Here is a 21,379-nt window from a genome sequence, read left to right as displayed (position 1 = left end):
AGACTGCCCAGAAAGATTGTGGAGCCTGGATCTTTGAAGACATTAAAAGTACACCCAGATAGAATCCTGGGCAAGAGGCTCTAGGTATCCTGGTTTAGGCAGGGGGGTTGGGCCTGGTTAGCCCCACCAACCCCTTCCACTCTCTTTCATTCTGTGCTAGTGAATTCTCTTCAAGATGCATTTCAAAGCACTGGCATGACAAAGTTCTGTGCAGACAGAGATCCAAATGGACATGGCATCTAAGTTCCTTAAGCAGTGTTCAAGAAGAATGTAAAACTCTGGCACAAGTGTCTCTTCCCTAACTGAATCCCTTTCATGGGAAAATTCCCAGCTCTAGAAAGATCTTCTGATACGCATGCTTAAGACTGACACTGGCTGAGCAAATTTCTCCCTATGTATATCTAAGACCAGTTAGGATCTTCACCCAAAGTGCTGTCAACATAGTCACAGAATGCCTATTGTTAAGAAGTGACAGCTTCCATCAGAATGGCAGCTATTGGTCCACAAAATGGATTAATGGATGGGAATTATCTACGTGGGTTAAAAACAAAAATAAAGAGTTGGTCTTTATTTATCAATTTCATGGCAATATTGATAAGGGAAGAAAAAGATCTAAGTCCTTGACTTTCTGGACTCGAGGAAAGATTTTAAAAATTCCTTGTAAAAATGTATGATCACAATCAGACTATTGAAACCATTTTAGTTGGGAACAAAGTTCCAAAATTGTCTAGATAGTGGCAAAGAAGCCAAGAAAATAGGAAAGAAACAAAAAGAGAGCAAAAGAGTCAGCTTCAGTGTACAAGCTCGTTCTAGAAGTAGTCTGCTGGGAAAAGGAACCCCCAGCTAAATTTCCAATGTATTCCTGCGCTTGATTCAGTAACTGGTCAATGTAAAAACCAATCCTTTTGTACAACTTCTTCCAGCAACAAAAACTCCAACAGGTTGACACTACCATCATGCCTGTTCCAGACATATTTAAAAGAGAAATGATGATTTTCTTGAAAACCTACTTACATAAAAGTTGCAAGATGGTGGAGGGATTCCCACATCCTCCTTCCTCCATCTGGCTTGAAAGTATATTTGATAAAATATGCAACAAAGCACATGATTTATAAGGGAGAGTCAAATGGATGATTTGGGAATCGATCTCTTGTTGATAGTAAACTTCATATCCACTCGGTGTGACCTTTTTAAAACAAAATGTGGAGCTGAGGCATGAATCTGCCACAACAATTGTAAAGCAAACATACACACTCCCCTTCATATGCCCCCCCCTCCACACACACCTAGGCACACACAGAGATCAGCATAGCAGATCATGAACACCTTGGAAAAGACTGAAATGCTAAATGCCTCTCTTGATGGGCAAAAGAGCTGGTGCAGTAATTCAAATGCCTGGTACAAAAATTCTGTTTAATATTTAGCTCCTATTTAAAACACAGCTTTTCATTTCATTCTATTTACAGAATATTTTCATTTCATTTGTTTCTTTAAAATTACTTAGTTCTCACCTGTTGTATGTCTAGGAATATTTTCTTCCAAAAATAGAAAAAAATAGATGATATCTTTTCAGCAGAAAACATTGGTTGATACAATTTTAAACCATCATGATATGGAAGAATTCTTCTGTCCCTCTCGAAGGTGGAAGAAGCATTTGGATCACAGATCATCTACAATGAAATACTTGACATGTTTAAGATGCTTTCAATCAATTTTGATCGTCAATTGCTTATTTGTTGTAAACAGTAATTTTTCAGTGAAGGGAAAGTGTGTGTGGTATATCTACATGATATGTTCAAAGGCAGTTCCTACTAATGGCCAGGCTGAATCCCAGTAAATAATGTCCCGAATGATATTTTGCCGCCTTCTTTGGCACTTCATGAAATCTTACCCCGATGAAGTGCTGAAACACAGAGATTTTCTCTTAGAGAGTGTCTCATGTTGTAACCTATCCCATGGATTTTATGCTGTAATTCTTATCTCTTTTAAAATTTACTATCTTCTGTACAGTTTTCATGAAACTTTCTGTTACAGTAGTGAATAGCACAGATAAATGTCATTTTGTACAACTTTGAATTTACCCCAAGAGCTGAGAGAAAACTTGATCCTATACTTCAATCCGAGTTTCTTCTATAGTCCAACTTTGTTTCTCTACCATCAAGCTTCTCCTTTGTTGCTGCTCCAAGCCCCGTCCAAGGTGACCTTGAATACTTTCAGGGATGGGACACCCACAACTTCTCTGGGCAACCTGTTCCAGTGTTCCAGCACTCCCACAGTAAAAAAGGCCTTCCTTTCATCTAATATGTGTAGGAAATCATAAATCTAGGCATAGAAGCTTGGAGTGCAAATTTGAAATTCTTTGGATTTGAAGCACATTTTATATGAATACTGACTTACAGATGACTAAAAGATGTTGATGGGCATTTGAGCTGACAAGTTTTGAAAAAGTGCACGGAAATTAAAATTGAAACCACTAAAATTAAAAACTCCTTGCCATTTTCTTTTTCCTCTCCTATTCAAAATTGCATATGTCAGATATCAGTGCTTCATGCAAACCTCTCAGATGCTCTCAGAGAAAAAGCTTTTCTTTCAGACTAAGTTGCGGTTGACGTAGAACACTAGCAGGAGTGAAAGATTTTCTGGGCATCGGGGCAGCCCGTTCTCCTTGGATTTGTGTGCAGAATGCATTTTATCCAAACTGGAAAATAGATCCCAGCTCTGTTCTATTCATCATCCTTACTTCATCAGGCCAGAAGATTCTGTGAAAAGTAGCCTGTGGACCTTGAAGACAGCGCATGTGAACCAGATGAGAGGTGATAGAGAAGTTGAGGGAGAGAAGAAAGAGCATGAGGCTGAAACCAGAAAGTATTTCTCCACGTGATCATGGAAGATTGCAGGAGCCACTTGGTACTATCAAACCAGCCCAACTTGGCACTTGTGCCACCTTGGGTCTGGGAGCCATGTTGCATATCGTGCATTTTAAGGAGCCAGCTGGCCACACCCAGCCATATGCCCCCAAACACAAACCAAGGCCCTTTTCTCTGGCAAACAAAACTCAACTGCCCCTCTTCTGGATGGCAGATTGCAGGAACCACTTGGTACTATCAAACCAGCCCAACTTGGCACTGGTGCCACCATGGGTCTGGTCACCATCCTGCCTATTGTAGCTTTTCAGGAGCCAGCCGGTCACTCTCAGCCATAGGCCCCCAAACACAAACCTCGGCCCGTTTCCCTGGCAAACAAAAGTAAGCTGCCCCGCTTCTGGATGGCAGATTGCAGGAGCTACTTAGTACTATCAAATCAGCCCGACTTGGCACAGGTGCCACCTTGGATCTGGGAACCATCCTGTGTATCGTGGATTTTCAGGGGCCAGCCGGCCACTCTCAGCCATATGCCCCCAAAAACAAACCACGGACCTTTTCTCTGGCAAACAAAAATCAGCTGCCCCACTTCTGGATGGCAGATTGCAGGAGCCACTTGGGACTATCACACCAGCACAACATGGCACTGCTGCCACCTTGGATCTGGGAACAATCCTGCGTATCGTACATATTCAGGAACCAGCCGAACACTCCCAGCCACAGGCCCCCAAACACAAACAACGGCCCTTTTCTCTGGCAAACAAAACTCAACTGCCCCTCTTCTGGATGGCAAATTGCAGGACGCACTTGGTACTACAAAAAGAGCCCGACTTGGCAGTGGTGCCACCTTAGCTCTGGGAACCATCCTGCGTATCGAGCATTTTAAGGAGCCAGCCGGCAATTCCCAGCCGTATGCCCCAAAAAGAAACCATGGACCTTTTCTCTGGCAAAAAAAACTCAGCTGTCCCGCTTCTGGATGGCAGATTGCAGGAGTTACTTTGAACCATACAACCAGCCTTACTTGGCACTGGTGCCACCTTGGATCTGGGAACCATCCTGCCTATCGTTGATTTTCAGGGGCCAGCCGGCCACTCTCAGCCATAGGCCCCCAAACACAAACCACAGCCCTTTTCTCTAGCAAAAAAAATTCAACTGCCCCGCTTCTGGATGGCAAATTGCAGGAGCCACTGGGTACTACAAAAACAGCCTGACTTGGCACTGGTGCCACCTTGCGTCTGGTTACCATGCGGCGTATCGTGCATTTTAAGGAGCCAGGTGGCCACTCCCAGCCATATGCCCCCAAACACAACCCACGGCCCTTTTCTCTGGCAAACAAAACTCAGCTGCCCCGCTTCTGGATGGCAGATTGCAGGAGACACTTGGTACTATCAAACCAGCCCGACTTGGCACTGGTGCCACCTTGGGTCTGGGAACCATCCTGCGTATTGTGGATTGTCAGGAGACAGCCAACCACTCTCGGCCACAGAGCCCAATCAAAAACAAAGGTCCGTTTCCCTGGCAAAAAAAACTCAGCTGCCCCGCTTCTGGATGGGAGATTGCAGGAGGCACTTGACACTGTCAAACGAGCCCCACTTGGCACTGGTGCCACCTTGGGTCTGGGAACCATGCTGCGTATCGTGGATTTTCAGGAGCCAGCCGGCCACTGCCAGCCACAGGCCCCCAAACACAAACCACAGCCTTTTTCTCTGGCAAACAAAACTCAGCTGCCCCGCTTCTGGATGGCAGATTGCAGGAGCCACTTGGTACTATCAAACCAGCCCGACTTGGCACTGGTGCCACCTTGGGTCTGGGAACCATCCTGCCTATCGTGGATTTTAAGGAGCCAGCCGGCTACTCCCAGCCACAGGCCCCCAACAAAAACCACGGCCCTTTTTTCTCGCAAACAAAACTTAGCTGCCTCACTTCTGGATGGCAGATTGCAGGAGCCACTTGGTGTAATCAAACCAGCCCGACTTGGCACTGGTGCCACCTTGGGTCTGGGAACCATCCTGCGTATCGTGGATTCTAAGGAGCCAGCCGGCCACTCCCAGCCACAGGCCCCCAAACAAAATCAACGGCGCTGTTCCCTGGAAAACAAAACACGCCTGCCAACTTTTTGATGGAGTTTGCAGGAGCCACTTGGTACTATCAAACCAGCCCGACTTGGCACTGGTGCCACCTTGGGTCTGGGAACCATCCTGCGTATCGTGGATTCTAAGGAGCCAGCCGGCCACTCCTAGCCACAGGCCCCCAAACAAAAACCTAGGCCTATTTCTCTGGCAAACAAAAGTAAGCTGCCCTGCTTCTGGATGGCAGATTGCAGGAGACACTTGGTACTATCAAACCAGCCCAACTTGGCACTGGTGCCACCTTGGATCTGGGAACCATGCTCTGTATCGTGGATATTCAGGGGCCAGCCGGCCACTCTCAGCCATATGTCCCCAAACAGAAACCTCGGCCCGTTTCTCTGGCAAACAAAACTCAACTGCCCCTCTTCTGGATGGCAAATTGCAGGATGAACTTGATACTAAAACCGCAGGCCGACTTGGTAGTGGTGACACCTTGGGCCTGGGAACCATCATGCGTATCGAGCATTTTAAGGAGCCAGCCGGCCACTCCCAGCAATATGCCCCCAAAAACAATCCACGGAATTTTCCTCTGGCAAACAAAAATCAGCTGCCTCGCTTCTGGATGGCAGATTGCAGGAGCCACTTTGCACCATCAAACCAGCCCGACTTGGCACTGGTGCCACATTGCATCTGGGAACCATGCTGCCTAGCGTGGATTTTCAGGAGCCAGCCGGCCACTCTCAGCTATATGCCCCCAAACAAAACCCACGGCCCGTTTCCCTGGCAAACAAAATTAAGCTGCCCCGCTTCTGGATGGCAGATTGCAGGACGCACTTGGTAGTATCAAACCAGCAAAACTTGGCACTGGTGCCACCTTGGGTCTGGGAACCATCCTGCGTATCGTGGGTTCAAAGGAGCCAGCCGGTCACTCCCAGCCACAGGCCCCCAAATACAAACAATGTCGCTTTTCCCTGGAAAACAAAACTCGCCTGCCAACTTTTTGATGGCAGATTGCAGGAGCCACTTGGTACTATCAAACCAGCCCAACTTGGCACTGGTGCCACCATGGGTCTGGTAACCATCCTGCCAATCGTAGCTTTCCAGGAGCCAGCCGGTCACTCCCAGCCATAGGTCCCCAGTCACAAACCTCGGCCCGTTTCCCTGGCAAACAAAAGTAAGCTACCCCGCTTCTGGATGGCAGATTGCAGGAGCCACTTGGTACTATCAAACCAGCCCAACTTGGCACTGGTGCCACCTTGGGTCTGGGAACCATGCTGCGTAACACAGATTCTAAGGCGCCAGTCGGCCACTACGAGCCACAAGCCCCCAAACACAAACAACGGCGCTATTCTCTGGCAAACAAAACTCAACTGCCCCTCTTCTGGATGGCAAATTGCAGGACGCACTTGGTACTATAAAAACAGCCCGACTTGGCACTGGTGCCCTCTTGGGTCTGGGAACCATCCTGCGTATCGAACTTTTTAATGAGACAGCCGGCCACTCCCAGCCATATGCCCCCAAACACAACCCACGGCCCTTTTCTCTGGCAAACAAAACTCAACTGCACCGCTTCTGGATGGCAGATTGCAGGAGCCACTTGGTACTATCAAACCAGCCCAACTTGGCACTGGTGCCACCTTGGGTCTGGGAACCATCCTGCGTATTGTGGGTTGTCAGGAGCCAGCCGAACACTCTCGGCCACAGACCCCAATTAAAAACAACGGCCCGTTTCACAGGCAAACAAAACTCAGCTGCCCCGCTTCTGGATGGGAGATTGCAGGAGCCACTGGGTACTATGAAACCAGCCCGACTTGGCACTGGTGCCACCTTGGATCTGGGAACCATCCTGCGTAACCTGGATTTTCAGGAGCCAGGCGGCCACTCCCAGCCACAGGCCCCGAAACACAAAAAACAGCCTTTTTCTCTGGCAAACAAAATTCAGCTGCCCCGCTTCTGGATGGCAGATTGCAGGAACCACTTGGTACTAACAAACCAGCCCGACTTGGCACTGATGCCACCTTGGGTCTGGGAACCATCCTGCGTATCGTGGATTCTAAGGAGCCAGCTGGCCACTCCCAGCCACAGGCCCCAAAACACACACAACGGTGCTTTTCCCTGGAAAACAAAACTCGCCTGCCAAACTTTTGATGGCAGATTGCAGGAGCCACTTGGTATTATCAAACCACCCCAACTTGGCACTGGTGCCACCATGGGTCTGGTCACCATCCTGCCTATCGTAGCTTTTCAGGAGCCAGCCAGCCACCCCCAGCCAGAGGCCCCCAGACAAATATTTCGGCCCGTTTCCCTGGCAAACAAAAGTAAGCTGCCCCGCTTCTGGATGGCAGATTGCAGGAGCCACTTGGTACCATCAAACCAGCCCAACTTGGCACTGGTGCCAACTCAGGTCTGGGAACCATCCTGCGTATCGTGGGTTCTAAGGAGCCAGCTGGCCACTCCCAGCCACAGGCACCCAAACACAAACAACGGCGCTTTTCCCTGGAAAACAAAACTCGCCTGCCAACTTTTTGATGGCAGATTGCAGGAGCCACTTGGTACTATCAAACCAGCCCAACTTGGAGCTGGTGCCACCATGGGTCTGGTCACCATCCTGCCTATCGTAGCTTTTCAGGAGCCAGCCGGTCACTCCCAGCCATAGGCCCCCAGACACAAACCTCGGCCCGTTTCCCTGGCAAACAAAAGTAAGCTGCCCCGCTTCTGCATGGCAGATTGCAGGAGCTACTTAGTACTATCAAACCAGCCCGACTTGGCACTGGTGACACCTCTGGTCTGGGAACCATCCTGCCTATCGTGGATTTTCAGGGGCCAGCCGGCCACTCTCAGCCATATGCCCCAAAAACAAACCACGGCCCTTTTCTCTGGCAAACAAAACTCAACTGCCCCTCTTCTGGATGGCAAATTTTAGGACGCACTTTGTACTACGAAAACCGCCCGACGTGGCACTGGTGCCACCTTGTGTCAGGGAACCATCCTGCATATCGAGCTTTTTAAGGAGCCAGCCGGCCACGCCCAGCCATATACCCCCAAAAACAAACCACGGACCATTTCTCTTGGAAACAAAATCCGCTGCCCCGCGTCTGAATGGCAGATTGCAGGAGCCACTTTGCACCATCAAACCAGCCCGACTTGGCACTGGTGCCACCTTGGGTCTGGGAACAATCCTGCATATCGTGGATTCTAAGGAGCCAGCCGGCCACTCCCTGCCACAGGCCCCCAAACACAAACAACGGCGCTTTTCCCTGGAAAACAAAACTCGCCTGCCAACTTTTTGATGGCAGATTGCAGGAGCCACTTGGTACTATCAAACCAGCCCAACTTGGCACTGGTGCCACCTCTGGTCTGGGAACCATCCTGCCTATCGTAGCTTTTCAGGAGCCAGCCGGTCACTCCCAGCCATAGACACCCAGACACAAACCTCGGCCCGTTTCCCTGGAAAACAAAAGTAAGTTACCCCGATTCTGGATGGCAGATTGCAGGAGCCACTTGGTACTATCAAATCAGCCCAACTTGGCACTGGTGCCACCATGGGTCTGGTAAACATCCTGCCTATCGTAGCTTTTCAGGAGCCAGCCGGTCACTCCCAGCCATAGACACCCAGACACAAACCTCGGCCCGTTTCCCTGGAAAACAAAAGTAAGTTACCCCGATTCTGGATGGCAGATTGCAGGAGCCACTTGGTACTATCAAATCAGCCCAACTTGGCACTGGTGCCACCATGGGTCTGGTAAACATCCTGCCTATTGTAGCTTTTCAGGAGCCAGCCGGTCACTCCCTGCCATAGGCCCCCGGACACAAACCTCGGCCCGTTTCCCTGGCAAACAAAAGTAAGCTGCCCCGCTTTTGGATGGCAGATTGCAGGATGCACTTGGTACTTACAAACCAGCCCGACTTGGCCCTGGTGCCACCTTGGCTCTGGGAACCATGCTGTGTAACGTAGATTCTACGAGGACAGGCGGCCACTCCCAGCCACAGGCCTCTAAACAAAAACAACGGCGCTTTTCCCTGGAAAACAAAACTCGCCTGCCAACTTCTTGATGGCAGATTGCAGGAGCCACTTGGTACTATCAAACCAGCCCAACTTGGCACTGGTGCCACCATGGGTCTGGTCACCATCCTGCCTATCGTAGCTTTTCAGGAGCCAGCCGCTCACTCCCAGCCATAGGCCCCCAGACAAATACCTCAGCACGTTTCCCTGGCAAACAAAAGTAGGCTGCCCCGCTTCTGGATGGCAAATTGCAGGACGCACTTGGTACTACGAAAACAGCCCGACTTGGCACTGATGCCACCTTGGGTCAGGGAACAATCCTGTGTATAGAGCTTTTTAAGGAGCCAGCCGGCCACGTCCAGTCATATACCCCCAAAAAAAAAACCACGGAACTTTTCTCCAGCAAACAAAAATCCGCTGCCCCGCGTCTGGATGGCAGATTGCAGGAGCTATTTAGTATTATCAAACCAGCCCGACTTGGCACTGGTGGCACCATGAGTCTGGTAACCATCCTGCCTATCGTAGCTTTTCAGTAGTCACCCGGTCACTCCCAGCCATAGGCCCCCAGACAAATACCTCGGCCCGTTTCCCTGGGAAACAAAAGTAAGCTGTCCCGCTTCTGGATGGCAGATTGCAGGAGCCACTTGGTACTATCAAACCAGCCCAACTTGTTCCCAGACCCAAGGTGGCACCAGTGCCAAGTGGGGCTGGTTTGATGGTGCAACGTGGCTCCTGCAATCTGCCATCCAAAAGCGGGGCAGCTTACTTTTGTTTGCCAGGGAAACGGGCCGAGGTTTGTGTCTGGGGGTCTATGGCTGGGAGTGACCGGCTGGCTCCTGAAAAGCTACGATAGGCAGCATGGTTCCCAGACCAGAGGTGGCACCAGTGCCAAGTTGGGCTGGTTTGATAGTACCAAGTGGCTCCTGCAATCTGCCATCAAAAAGTTGGCAGGCGAGTTTTGTTTTCCAGGGAAAAGCGCCGTAGTTTTTGTTTGGGGGCCTGTGGCTCAGAGTGGCCGGGTGGCTGCTTAGAATCCACGATACGCAGGATGGTTCCCAGACCCAAGGTGGCACCAGTGCCAAGTCGGGCTGGTTTGACACAACCAAGTGGCTCCTGCAATCTGCCATCCAGAATCGGGGCAGCTTAATTTTGTTTGCCAGGGAAACGGTCCGAGGTTTGTGTCTGGGGGCCTATGGCTGGGAGTGACCGGCTGGCTCCTGAAATGCTACAATAGGCAGGATGGTTCCCAGACCCAGAGTGGCACCAGTGCCAAGTTGGGATGATTTGATAGTACCAAGTGGCTCCTGCAATCTGCCATCAAAATTTGGCAGGCGAATTTTGTTTTCCAGGGAAAAGCGCCGTTGTTTGTGTTTGGGGGCCTGTGGGTGGAAGTGGCCGGCTGGCTCCTTAGAATCCACGATATGCAGGATTGTTCCCAGACCCAAGGTGGCACCAGTGCCAAGTCGGGCTGGTTTGATGGTGCAAAGTGGCTCGTGCAATATGCCATACAGACGCGGGGCAGCGGATTTTTGTTTCCAAGAGAAATGGTCCGTGGTTTGTTTTTGGGGGTTTATGGCTGGGCGTGGCCGGCTGGCTCCTTAAAAAGCTCGATATGCAGGATGGTTCCCTGACACAAGGTGGCACCAGTGCCACGTCGGGCGGTTTTCGTAGTACAAAGTGCGTCCCAAAATTTGCCATCCAGAAGAGGGGCAGTTGAGTTTTGTTTGCCAGAGAAAAGGGCCGTGGTTTGTTTTTGGGGGCATATGGCTGAGAGTGGCCGGCTGGCTCCTGAAAAGCTACGATAGGCAGGATGTTTACCAGACCCATGGTGGCACCAGTGCCAAGTTGGGCTGATTTGATAGTACCAAGTGGCTCCTGCAATCTGCCATCCAGAATCGGGGTAGCTTACTTTTGTTTTCCAGGGAAACGGGCCGAGGTTTGTGTCTGGGGGTCTATGGTTGGGAGTGGCCGGCTGGCTCCTTAGAAACCACGATACGCAGCATGGTTCCCAGACAAGAGGTGCCACCAGTGCCAAGTTGGGCTGGTTTGATACTACCAAGTGGTTCCTGCAATCTGCCATCCAGAAGCGGGGCAGCTTACTTTTTTTTGCCAGGGAAACGGATCGTTGTTTGTGTTTGGGGGCCTATGGCTGGGACTGACCGGCTGGCTCCATAAAATCCACGATAAGCAGCATGGTTCCCAGACCAGAGGTGGCACCAGTGCCAAGTCGGGCTGGTTTGATAGTACCAAGTGGCTCCTGCAATCTGCCATCCAGAAGCGGGGCAGCTTACTTTTGTTTGCCAGGGAAACGGGCCGAGGTTTGTGTCTCGGGGCCTATGGCAGGCAGTGACCGGCTGGCTCCTGAAAAGCTACGATAGGCAGGATGGTGACCAGACAAGAGGTGCCACCAGTGCCAAGTTGGGCTGGTTTGATAGTAGCAAGTGGCTCCTGCAATCTGCCATCAAAAAGTTGGCAGGCGAGTTTTGTTTTCCAGGGAAAAGCGCCGTTGTTTGTGTTTGGGGGCCTGTGGCTGGGAGTGGCCGGCTGGCTCCTTAGAATCCACGATACTCAGCATGGTTCCCAGACCAAAGGTGGCACCAGTGCCAAGTTGGGCTGGTTGGATAGTACCAAGTGGTTCCTGCAATCTGCCATCCAGAAGCGGGGCAGCTTACTTTTGTTGGCCAGGGAAACGGGCCGAGGTTTGTGTCTGGGGGCCTATGGCTGGGAGTGACCGGCTGGCTCCTGAAAAGCTACGATAGGCAGGATGGTGACCAGACCCATGGTGGCACCAGTGGCAAGTTGGGCTGATTTGATTGTACCAAGTGGCTCCTGCAATCTGCCATCAAAAACTTTGCAGGCGAATTTTGTTTTCCAGGGAAAAGCGCCGTTGTTTGTGTTTGGGGGCCTGTGGCAGGGAGTGGCCGGCTGGCTCCTGAAAAGCTACGATAGGCAGGATGGTGACGAGACCCATGGTGGCACCAGTGCCAAGTTGGGTTGGTTTGATAGTACCAAGTGGCTCCGGCAATCTGCCATCAAAAAGTTGGCAGACGAGTTTTGTTTTCAAGGGAAAAGCGCCGTTGTTTGTGTTTGGGGGCCTGTGGCTGGGAGTGGCCGGCTGGCTGCTTAGAAGCTACCATACGCAGGATGGTTCCCAGACCAGAGGTGGCACCAGTGCCAAGTCGGGCTGGTTTGATAGTACCAAGTGCGTCCTGCAATCTGCCATCCAGAAGCGGGGTAGCTTACTATTGTTTGTCAGGGAAACGGGCCGAGCTTTGTGTCTGTGGGCCTACGGCTGGGAGTGACCGGCTGGCTCCTGAAAAGCTACGATAGGCAGGATGGTGACCAGACCAGAGGTGGCACCAGTGCCAAGTTGGGCTGGTTTGATAGTACCAAGTGGCTCCTGCAATCTGCCATCAAAAATTTGGCAGGCAAGTTTTGTTTTCCAGGGAAAAGTGCCGTTGTTTTGTTTGGGGGCCTATGGCTGGGAGTGGCCGGCTGGCTCCTTAGAATCCACGATACGCAGGATGGTTCCCAGACCTGAGGTGGCACCAGTGCCAAGTTGGGCTGGTTTGATAGTACCAAGTGCGTCCTGCAATCTGCCATCCAGAAGCGGGGTAGCTTACTTTTGTTTGCCAGGGAAACGGGCCGAGGTTTGGGTCTCGGGGCCTATGGCTGGGAGTGACCGGCTGGCTCCTGAAAAGCTACGATAGGCAGGATGGTGACCAGACCCATGGTGGCACCAGTGCCAAGTTGGGCTGGTTTGATAGTACCAAGTGGCTCCTGCAATCTGCCATCAAAAACTTGGCAGGCGAGTTTGTTATCCAGGGAAAAGCGCCGTTGTTTTTGTTTGGGGGCCTGTGGCTGGGAGTGGCCGGCTGGCTCCTTAGAATCCATGATACGCAGGATGGTTCCCAGACTAGAGGTGGCACCAGTGCCAAGTCGGGCTGGTTTGATGGTGAAAAGTGGCTCCTGCAATCTGCCATCCAGAAGCGGGGCAGCTTACTTTTGTTTGCCAGGGAAACGGGCCGAGGTTTGTGTCTGGGGGTTTATGGCTGGGAGTGACCGGCTGGCTCCTGAAAAGCTACGATAGGCAGGATGGTGACCAGACCCATGGTGGCACCAGTGTCAAGGTGGGCTGGTTTGATAGTACCAAGTGGCTCCGGCAGTCTGCCATCAAAATTTGGCAGGCGAGTTTTGTTTTCCAGGGAAAAGCGCCGTTGTTTTTGTTTGGGGGCCTGTGGGTGGGAGTGGCCGGATGGCTAATTAGAATCCACGATACGCAGCATGGTTCCCAGACCTGAGGTGGCACCAGTGCCAAGTCGGGCTAGTTTGATGGTGCAAAGTGGCTCCTGCAATCTGCCATCCAGAAGCGGGGCAGCTTGCTTTTGTTTGCCAGGGAAACGGGCCGAGGTTTGTGTCTGGGGGCCTATGGCTGGGAGTGACCGGCTGCCTCTGAAAAGCTATGATAGGCAGGATGGTGACCAGACCCAAGGTGGCACCAGTGCCAAGTTGGGCTGGTTTGATAGTACCAAGTGGCTCCTGCAATCTGCCATCAAAAAGTTGGCAGGCGAGTTTTGTTTTCCAGGGAAAAGCGCCGTTGTTTGTGTTTGGGGGCCTGTGGCTGGGAGTGGCCGGCTGGTTGCTTAGAATCCACGATACGCAGGATGGTTCCCAGACGTGAGGCGGCGCCAGTGCCAAGTCGGGCTGGTTTGATACTACCAAGTGCGTCCTGCAATCTGCCATCCAGAAGCGGGACAGCTTACTTTTGCTAGCCAGGGAAACGGGCCGAGCTTTGGGTCTGGGCGCCTATGGCTGGGAGTGACCGGCTGGCTCCTGAAAAGCTACGATAGGCAGGATGGTGACCAGACCCATGGTGGCACCAGTGCCAAGTTGGGCTGGTTTGATAGTACCAAGTGGCTCCTGCAATCTGCCATCAAAAAGTTGGCAGGCGAGTTTTGTTTTCCAGGGAAAAGCGCCGTTGTTTGTGTTTGGGGGCCTGTGGCTGGGAGTGGCCGGCTGGTTGCTTAGAATCCACGATACGCAGGATGGTTCCCAGACGTGAGGCGGCGCCAGTGCCAAGTCGGGCTGGTTTGATACTACCAAGTGCGTCCTGCAATCTGCCATCCAGAAGCGGGACAGCTTACTTTTGCTAGCCAGGGAAACGGGCCGAGCTTTGGGTCTGGGCGCCTATGGCTGGGAGTGACCGGCTGGCTCCTGAAAAGCTACGATAGGCAGGATGGTGACCAGACCCATGGTGGCACCAGTGCCAAGTTGGGCTGGTTTGATAGTACCAAGTGGCTCCTGCAATCTGCCATCAAAAATTGGCAGGCGAGTTTTGTTTTCCAGGGAAAAGCGCCGTTGTTTGTGTTTAGGGGCCTGTGGGTGGGAGTGGCCGGATGGCTAATTAGAATCCACGATACGCAGCATGGTTCCCAGACCTGAGGTGGCACCAGTGCCAAGTCGGGCTAGTTGGATGGTGCAAAGTGGCTCCTGCAATCTGCCATCCAGAAGCGAGGTAGCTTACTTTTTTTTGCCAGGGAAACGGGCCGAGGTTTTTGTCTCGGGGCCTGTGGCTGGGGGTGACCGGCTGGCTCCTGAAAAGCTACGATAGGCAGGATGGTGACCAGACCCATGGTGGCACCAGTGCCGAGTTGGGCTGATTTGATAGTACCAAGTGGCTCCTGCAATCTGCCATCAAAAATTTGGCAGGCGAGTTTTGTTTTCCAGGGGAAAGCGCCCTTGTTTGTGTTTGGGGGCCTGTGGCTGGGAGTGGCCGGCTGGCTAATTAGAATCAACGATACGCAGGATGGTTCCCAGACCAGAGTTGGCACCAGTGACAAGTCGGGCTGGTTTGATACTACCAAGCGCGTCCTGCAATCTGCCATCCAGAAGCGGGGCAGCTTACTTTTGTTTGCCAGGGAAACGGGCCGAGCTTTGTGTCTGGGGGCCTATGGCTGGGAGTGACCGGCTGGCTCCTGAAAAGCTACGATAGGCAGGATGGTGACCAGACCCATGGTGGCACCAGTGCCAAGTTGGGCTGATTTGATAGTAGCAAGTGGCTCCTGCAATCTGCCATCAAAATGTTGGCAGGCGAGTTTTGTTTTCCAGGGAAAAGCGCCGTTGTTTGTGTTTGGGGGCCTGTGGCTGGGAGTGACCGGCTGGCTCCTTAGAATCCACGATACGCCGGATGGTTCCCAGACCCAAGGTGGCACCAGTGCCAAGTTGGGCTGGTTTGATAGTACCAAGTTATTCCTGCAATCTGCCATCCAGAAGCGGGGCAGCTTACTTTTGTTTTCCAGGGAAAAGGGCCGAGATTTTTCTCTGGGGGCCTATGGCTGGGAGTGACCGGCTGGCGCCTGAACAGCTACGATAGGCAGGATGGTTCCAAGACCCATGGTGGCACCAGTGCCATGTTCGGCTGATTTGATAGTACCAAGTGGCTCCTGCAATCTGCCATCAAAATGTTGGCAGGCGAGTTTTGTTTTCCAGGGAAAAGCGCCGTTGTTTGTGTTTGGGGGCCTGTGGCTGGGAGTGGCCAGCTTGCTAATTGGAATCCACGATACGCAGGATGGTTCCCAGACCAGAGGTGGCACCAGTGCCAAGTCGGGCTGGTTTGATAGTACCAAGTGCGTCCTGCAATCTGCCATCCACAAGCGGCGCCGCTTAGTTTTGTTTGCCTCGGAAACGGGCCGAGGTTTGTGTCTGGGGGCCTATGGCTGGGAGTGACCGGCTAGGTCCTGAAAATCTACGATAGGCAGGATGGTGACCAGACCCATGGTGGCACCAGTGCCAAGTTGGGCTGGTTTGATAGTACCAAGTTGCTCCGGCAATCTGCCATCAAAATTTGGCAGGCGAGTTTTGTTTTCCAGGGAAAAGCGCCGCTGTTTGTGTTTGAGGGCCTGTGGCTGGGAGTGTCCGGCTGGCTCCTTAGAATCCACGATACGCAGGATGGTTCCCAGACCTGAGGTGGCACCAGTGCCAAGTCGGGCTAGTTTGATGGTGCAAAGTGGCTCCTGCAATCTGCCATCCAGAATCGGGGCAGCTTATTTTTTTTTGCCAGGGAAACGGGCCGAGGTTTGTGTCTGGGGTCTATGGCTGGGAGTGACCGGCTGGCTCCTGAAAAGCTACGATAGGCAGGATGGTGACCAGACCCATGGTGGCACCAGTGCCAAGTTGGGCTGGTTTGATAGTACCAAGTGGCTCCGGCAATCTGCCATCAAAAGTTGGCAGGCGAGTTTTGTTTTCCAGGGAAAAGCGCCGTTGTTTGTGTTTGGGGGCCTGTGGCTGGGAGTGGCCGGCTGGCTCCTTAGAATCCACAATACGCAGGATGGTTCCCTGACCTGAGGTGGCACCAGTGATAAGTTGGGCTGGTTTGATAGTACCAAGTGCGTCCTGCAATCTGCCATCCAGAAGCGGGGTAGCTTACTTTTGTTTGCCAGGGAAACGGGCCGAGCTTTGTGTCTGGGGGCCTATGGCTGGGAGTGACCGGCTGGCTCCTGAAAAGCTACGATAGGCAGGATGGTGACCAGACCCATGGTGGCACCAGAGCCATGTTCGGCTGATTTCAAAGTACAAAGTGGCTCCTGCAATCTGCCATCAAAAGTCAGCAGGCAAGCTTTGTTTTCCAGGGAAAAGCGCCGTTGTTTTTGTCTGCGGGCCTGTGGCTGGAGTGGCCGGCTGGCTCCTTTAAACACACGATACGCCGGATGGTTCCCAGACCCAAGGTGGCACCAGTGCCAAGTTGGGCTGGTTTGATAGTACCAAGTGGTTCCTGCAATCTGCAATCAAAATGTTGGCAGGCGAGTTTTGTTTTCCAGGGAAAAGCGCCGATGTTTTTTTTTGGGGGCCTGTGGCTGGGAGTGGCCGGCTGGCTCCTTAGAATCCAAGATACGCAGGATGGTTCCCAGACCAGAGGTGGCACCAGTACCAAGTCGGGCTGGTTTGATAATAACAAGTGGATCCTGAAATCTGCCATCCAGAAGCGGGGCAGCTTACTTTTGTTTGCCAGGGAAACGGGCAGAGCTTTGTGTCTGGGGGCCTATGGCTGGGAGTGACCGGCTGGCTCCTGAAAAGCTACGATAGGCAGGAAGGTGACCAGACCCATGGTGTCAGCAGTGCCAAGTTGGGCTGGTTTGATAGTACCAAGTGGCTCCTGCAATCTGCCATCAAAAAGTTGGCAGGCGAGTTTTGTTTTCCAGGGAAAAGCGCCGTTGTTTGTGTTTGGGGGCCTGTGGCTGGGAGTGGCCGTCTTGCTAATTGGAATCCACGATACGCAGGAGGGTTCCCAGACCTGAGGTGGCACCAGTGACAAGTCGGGCCAGTTTGATGGTGCAAAGTGGCTCCTGCAATCTGCCATCCAGAAGCGGGGCAGCTTACTTTTGTTTGCCAGGGAAACGGGCCGAGGTTTGTGTCTGGGTTCCTATGGCTGGGAGTGACCGGCTGGCACCTGAAAAGCTACGATAGGCAGGATGGTGACCAGATCCATGGTGGCACCAGTGCCAAGTTGGGCTGATTTGATAGTACCAAGTGGCTCCTGCAATCTGCCATCAAAAATTTGGCAGGCGAGTTTTGTTTTCCAGGGAAAAGCGCCATTGTTTGTATTTGGGGGCCTGTGGCTGGGAGTGGCCCGCTGGCTCCTTAGAATCCACGATACGCAGGATGGTTCCCAGACCCAAGGTGGCACCATTTCCAAGTTGGGCTGGTTTGATAGTACCAAGTGCGTACTGCAATCTGCCATCCAGAAGCGGGGCAGCTTACTTTTGTTTGCCAGGGAAACGGGCCGAGGTTTTTGTCTGGGGGCCTATGGCTGGGAGTGACCGGCTGGCTCCTGAAAAGCTACGATAGGCAGGATGGTGACCAGACCCATGGTGGCACCAGTGCCAAGTTGGGCTGATTTGATAGTACCAAGTGGCTCCTGCAATCTGCCATCAAAAAGTTGGCAGGCGAGTTTTGTTTTCCAGGGAAAAGCGCCGTTGTTTGTGTTTGGGGGCCTGTGGCTGGGAGTGGCCAGCTGGCTCCTTAGAATCCACGATACGCAGGATGGTTCCCAGACCCAAGGTGGCACCAGTGCCAAGTTGGGCTGGTTTGATAGTACCAAGTGTCTCCTGCAATCTGCCATCCAGAAGCAGGGCAGCTTACTTTTGTTTGCCAGAGAAATAGGCCTAGGTTTTTGTTTGGGGGCCTGTGGCTAGGAGTGGCCGGCTGGCTCCTAAGAATCCACGATACGCAGGATGTTTCCCAGACCCAAGGTGGCACCAGTGCCAAGTCGGGCTGGTTTGATAGTACCAAGTGGCTCCTGCAAACTCCATCAAAAAGTTGGCAGGCGTGTTTTGTTTTCCAGGGAACAGCGCCGTTGATTTTGTTTGGGGGCCTGTGGCTCAGAGTGGCCGGGTGGCTCCTTAGAATCCACGATACGCAGGATGGTTCCCAGACCCAAGGTGGCACCAGTGCCAAGTCGGGCTGGTTTGATTACACCAAGTGGCTCCTGCAATCTGCCATCCAGAAGTGAGGCAGCTAAGTTTTGTTTGCGAGAAAAACGGGCCGTGGTTTTTGTTGGGGGCCTGTGGCTGGGAGTAGCCGGCTGGCTCCTTAAAATCCACGATAGGCAGGATGGTTCCCAGACCCAAGGTGGCACCAGTGCCAAGTCGGGCTGGTTTGATAGTACCAAGTGGCTCCTGCAATCTGCCATCCAGAAGCGGGGCAGCTGAGTTTTGTTTGCCAGAGAAAAAGGCTGTGGTTTGTGTTTGGGGGCCTGTGGCTGGCAGTGGCCGGCTGGCTCCTGAAAATCCACGATACGCAGCATGGTTCCCAGACCCAAGGTGGCACCAGTGCCAAGTGGGGCTGGTTTGACAGTGTCAAGTGCCTCCTGCAATCTCCCATCCAGAAGCGGGGCAGCTGAGTTTTTTTTGCCAGGGAAACGGACCTTTGTTTTTGATTGGGCTCTGTGGCCGAGAGTGGTCGGCTGTCTCCTGACAATCCACAATACGCAGGATGGTTCCCAGACCCAAGGTGGCACCAGTGCCAAGTCGGGCTGGTTTGATAGTACCAAGTGTCTCCTGCAATCTGCCATCCAGAAGCGGGGCAGCTGAGTTTTGTTTGCCAGAGAAAAGGGCCGTGGGTTGTGTTTGGGGGCATATGGCTGGGAGTGGCCACCTGGCTCCTTAAAATGCACGATACGCCGCATGGTAACCAGGCGCAAGGTGGCACCAGTGCCAAGTCAGGCTGTTTTTGTAGTACCCAGTGGCTCCTGCAATTTGCCATCCAGAAGCGGGGCAGTTGAATTTTGTTTGCTAGAGAAAAGGGCTGTGGTTTGTGTTTGGGGGCCTATGGCTGAGAGTGGCCGGCTGGCCCCTGAAAATCAACGATAGGCAGGATGGTTCCCAGATCCAAGGTGGCACCAGTGCCAAGTAAGGCTGGTTGTATGGTTCAAAGTAACTCCTGCAATCTGCCATCCAGAAGCGGGACAGCTGAGTTTTTTTTGCCAGAGAAAAGGTCCATGGTTTCTTTTTGGGGCATACGGCTGGGAATTGCCGGCTGGCTCCTTAAAATGCTCGATACGCAGGATGGTTCCCAGAGCCAAGGTGGCACCACTGCCAAGTCGGGCTCTTTTTGTAGTACCAAGTGCGTCCTGCAATTTGCCATCCAGAAGAGGGGCAGTTGAGTTTTGTTTGCCAGAGAAAAGGGCCGTTGTTTGTGTTTGGGGGCCTGTGGCTGGGAGTGTTCGGCTGGTTCCTGAATATGTACGATACGCAGGATTGTTCCCAGATCCAAGGTGGCAGCAGTGCCATGTTGTGCTGGTGTGATAGTCCCAAGTGGCTCCTGCAATCTGCCATCCAGAAGTGGGGCAGCTGATTTTTGTTTGCCAGAGAAAAGGTCCGTGGTTTGTTTTTGGGGGCATATGGCTGAGAGTGGCCGGCTGGCCCCTGAAAATCCACGATACACAGGATGGTTCCCAGATCCAAGGTGGCACCTGTGCCAAGTCGGGCTGATTTGATAGTACTAAGTAGCTCCTGCAATCTGCCATGCAGAAGCGGGGCAGCTTACTTTTGTTTGCCAGGGAAACGGGCCGAGGTTTGTGTTTGGGGGCCTATGGCTGAGAGTGACCGGCTGGCTCCTGAAAGCTACGATAGGCAGGATGGTGACCAGACCCATGGTGGCACCAGTGCCAAGTTGGGCTGGTTTGATAGTACCAAGTGGCTCCTGCAATCTTCCATGATCACATGGAGAAATACTTTCTGGTTTCAGCCTCATGCTCTTTCTTCTCTCCCTCAACTTCTCTATCACCTCTCATCTGGTTCACATGCGCTGTCTTCAAGGTCCACAGGCTACTTTTCACAGAATCTTCTGGCCTGATGAAGTAAGGATGATGAATAGAACAGAGCTGGGATCTATTTTCCAGTTTGGATAAAATGCATTCTGCACACAAATCCAAGGAGAACGGGCTGCCCCGATGCCCAGAAAATCTTTCACTCCTGCTAGTGTTCTACGTCAACCGCAACTTAGTCTGAAAGAAAAGCTTTTTCTCTGAGAGCATCTGAGAGGTTTGCATGAAGCACTGATATCTGACATATGCAATTTTGAATAGGAGAGGAAAAAGAAAATGGCAAGGAGTTTTTAATTTTAGTGGTTTCAATTTTAATTTCCGTGCACTTTTTCAAAACTTGTCAGCTCAAATGCCCATCAACATCTTTTAGTCATCTGTAAGTCAGTATTCATATAAAATGTGCTTCAAATCCAAAGAATTTCAAATTTGCACTCCAAGCTTCTATGCCTAGATTTATGATTTCCTACACATATTAGATGAAAGGAAGGCCTTTTTTACTGTGGGAGTGCTGGAACACTGGAACAGGTTGCCCAGAGAAGTTGTGGGTGTCCCATCCCTGAAAGTATTCAAGGTCACCCTGGACGGGGCTTGGAGCAGCAACAAAGGAGAAGCTTGATGGTAGAGAAACAAAGTTGGACTATAGAAGAAACTCGGATTGAAGTATAGGATCAAGTTTTCTCTCAGCTCTTGGGGTAAATTCAAAGTTGTACAAAATGACATTTATCTGTGCTATTCACTACTGTAACAGAAAGTTTCATGAAAACTGTACAGAAGATAGTAAATTTTAAAAGAGATAAGAATTACAGCATAAAATCCATGGGATAGGTTACAACATGAGACACTCTCTAAGAGAAAATCTCTTGTGTTTCAGCACTTCATCGGGGTAAGATTTCATGAAGTGCCAAAGAAGGCGGCAAAATATCATTCGGGACATTATTTACTGGAATTCAGCCTGGCCATTAGTAGGAACTGCCTTTGAACATATCATGTAGATATACCACACACACTTTCCCTTCACTGAAAAAATTACTGTTTACAACAAATAAGCAATTGACAATCAAAATTGATTGAAAGCATCTTAAACATGTCAAGTATTTCATTGTAGATGATCTGTGATCCAAAT

Source organism: Melospiza melodia, chromosome 1, assembly GCF_035770615.1.
Source record: "Melospiza melodia melodia isolate bMelMel2 chromosome 1, bMelMel2.pri, whole genome shotgun sequence".
NCBI lineage: Eukaryota > Metazoa > Chordata > Aves > Passeriformes > Passerellidae > Melospiza > Melospiza melodia.
The sequence above is the reverse complement of the archived record's forward strand: the minus strand, read 5'-3'. Positions refer to the sequence as shown.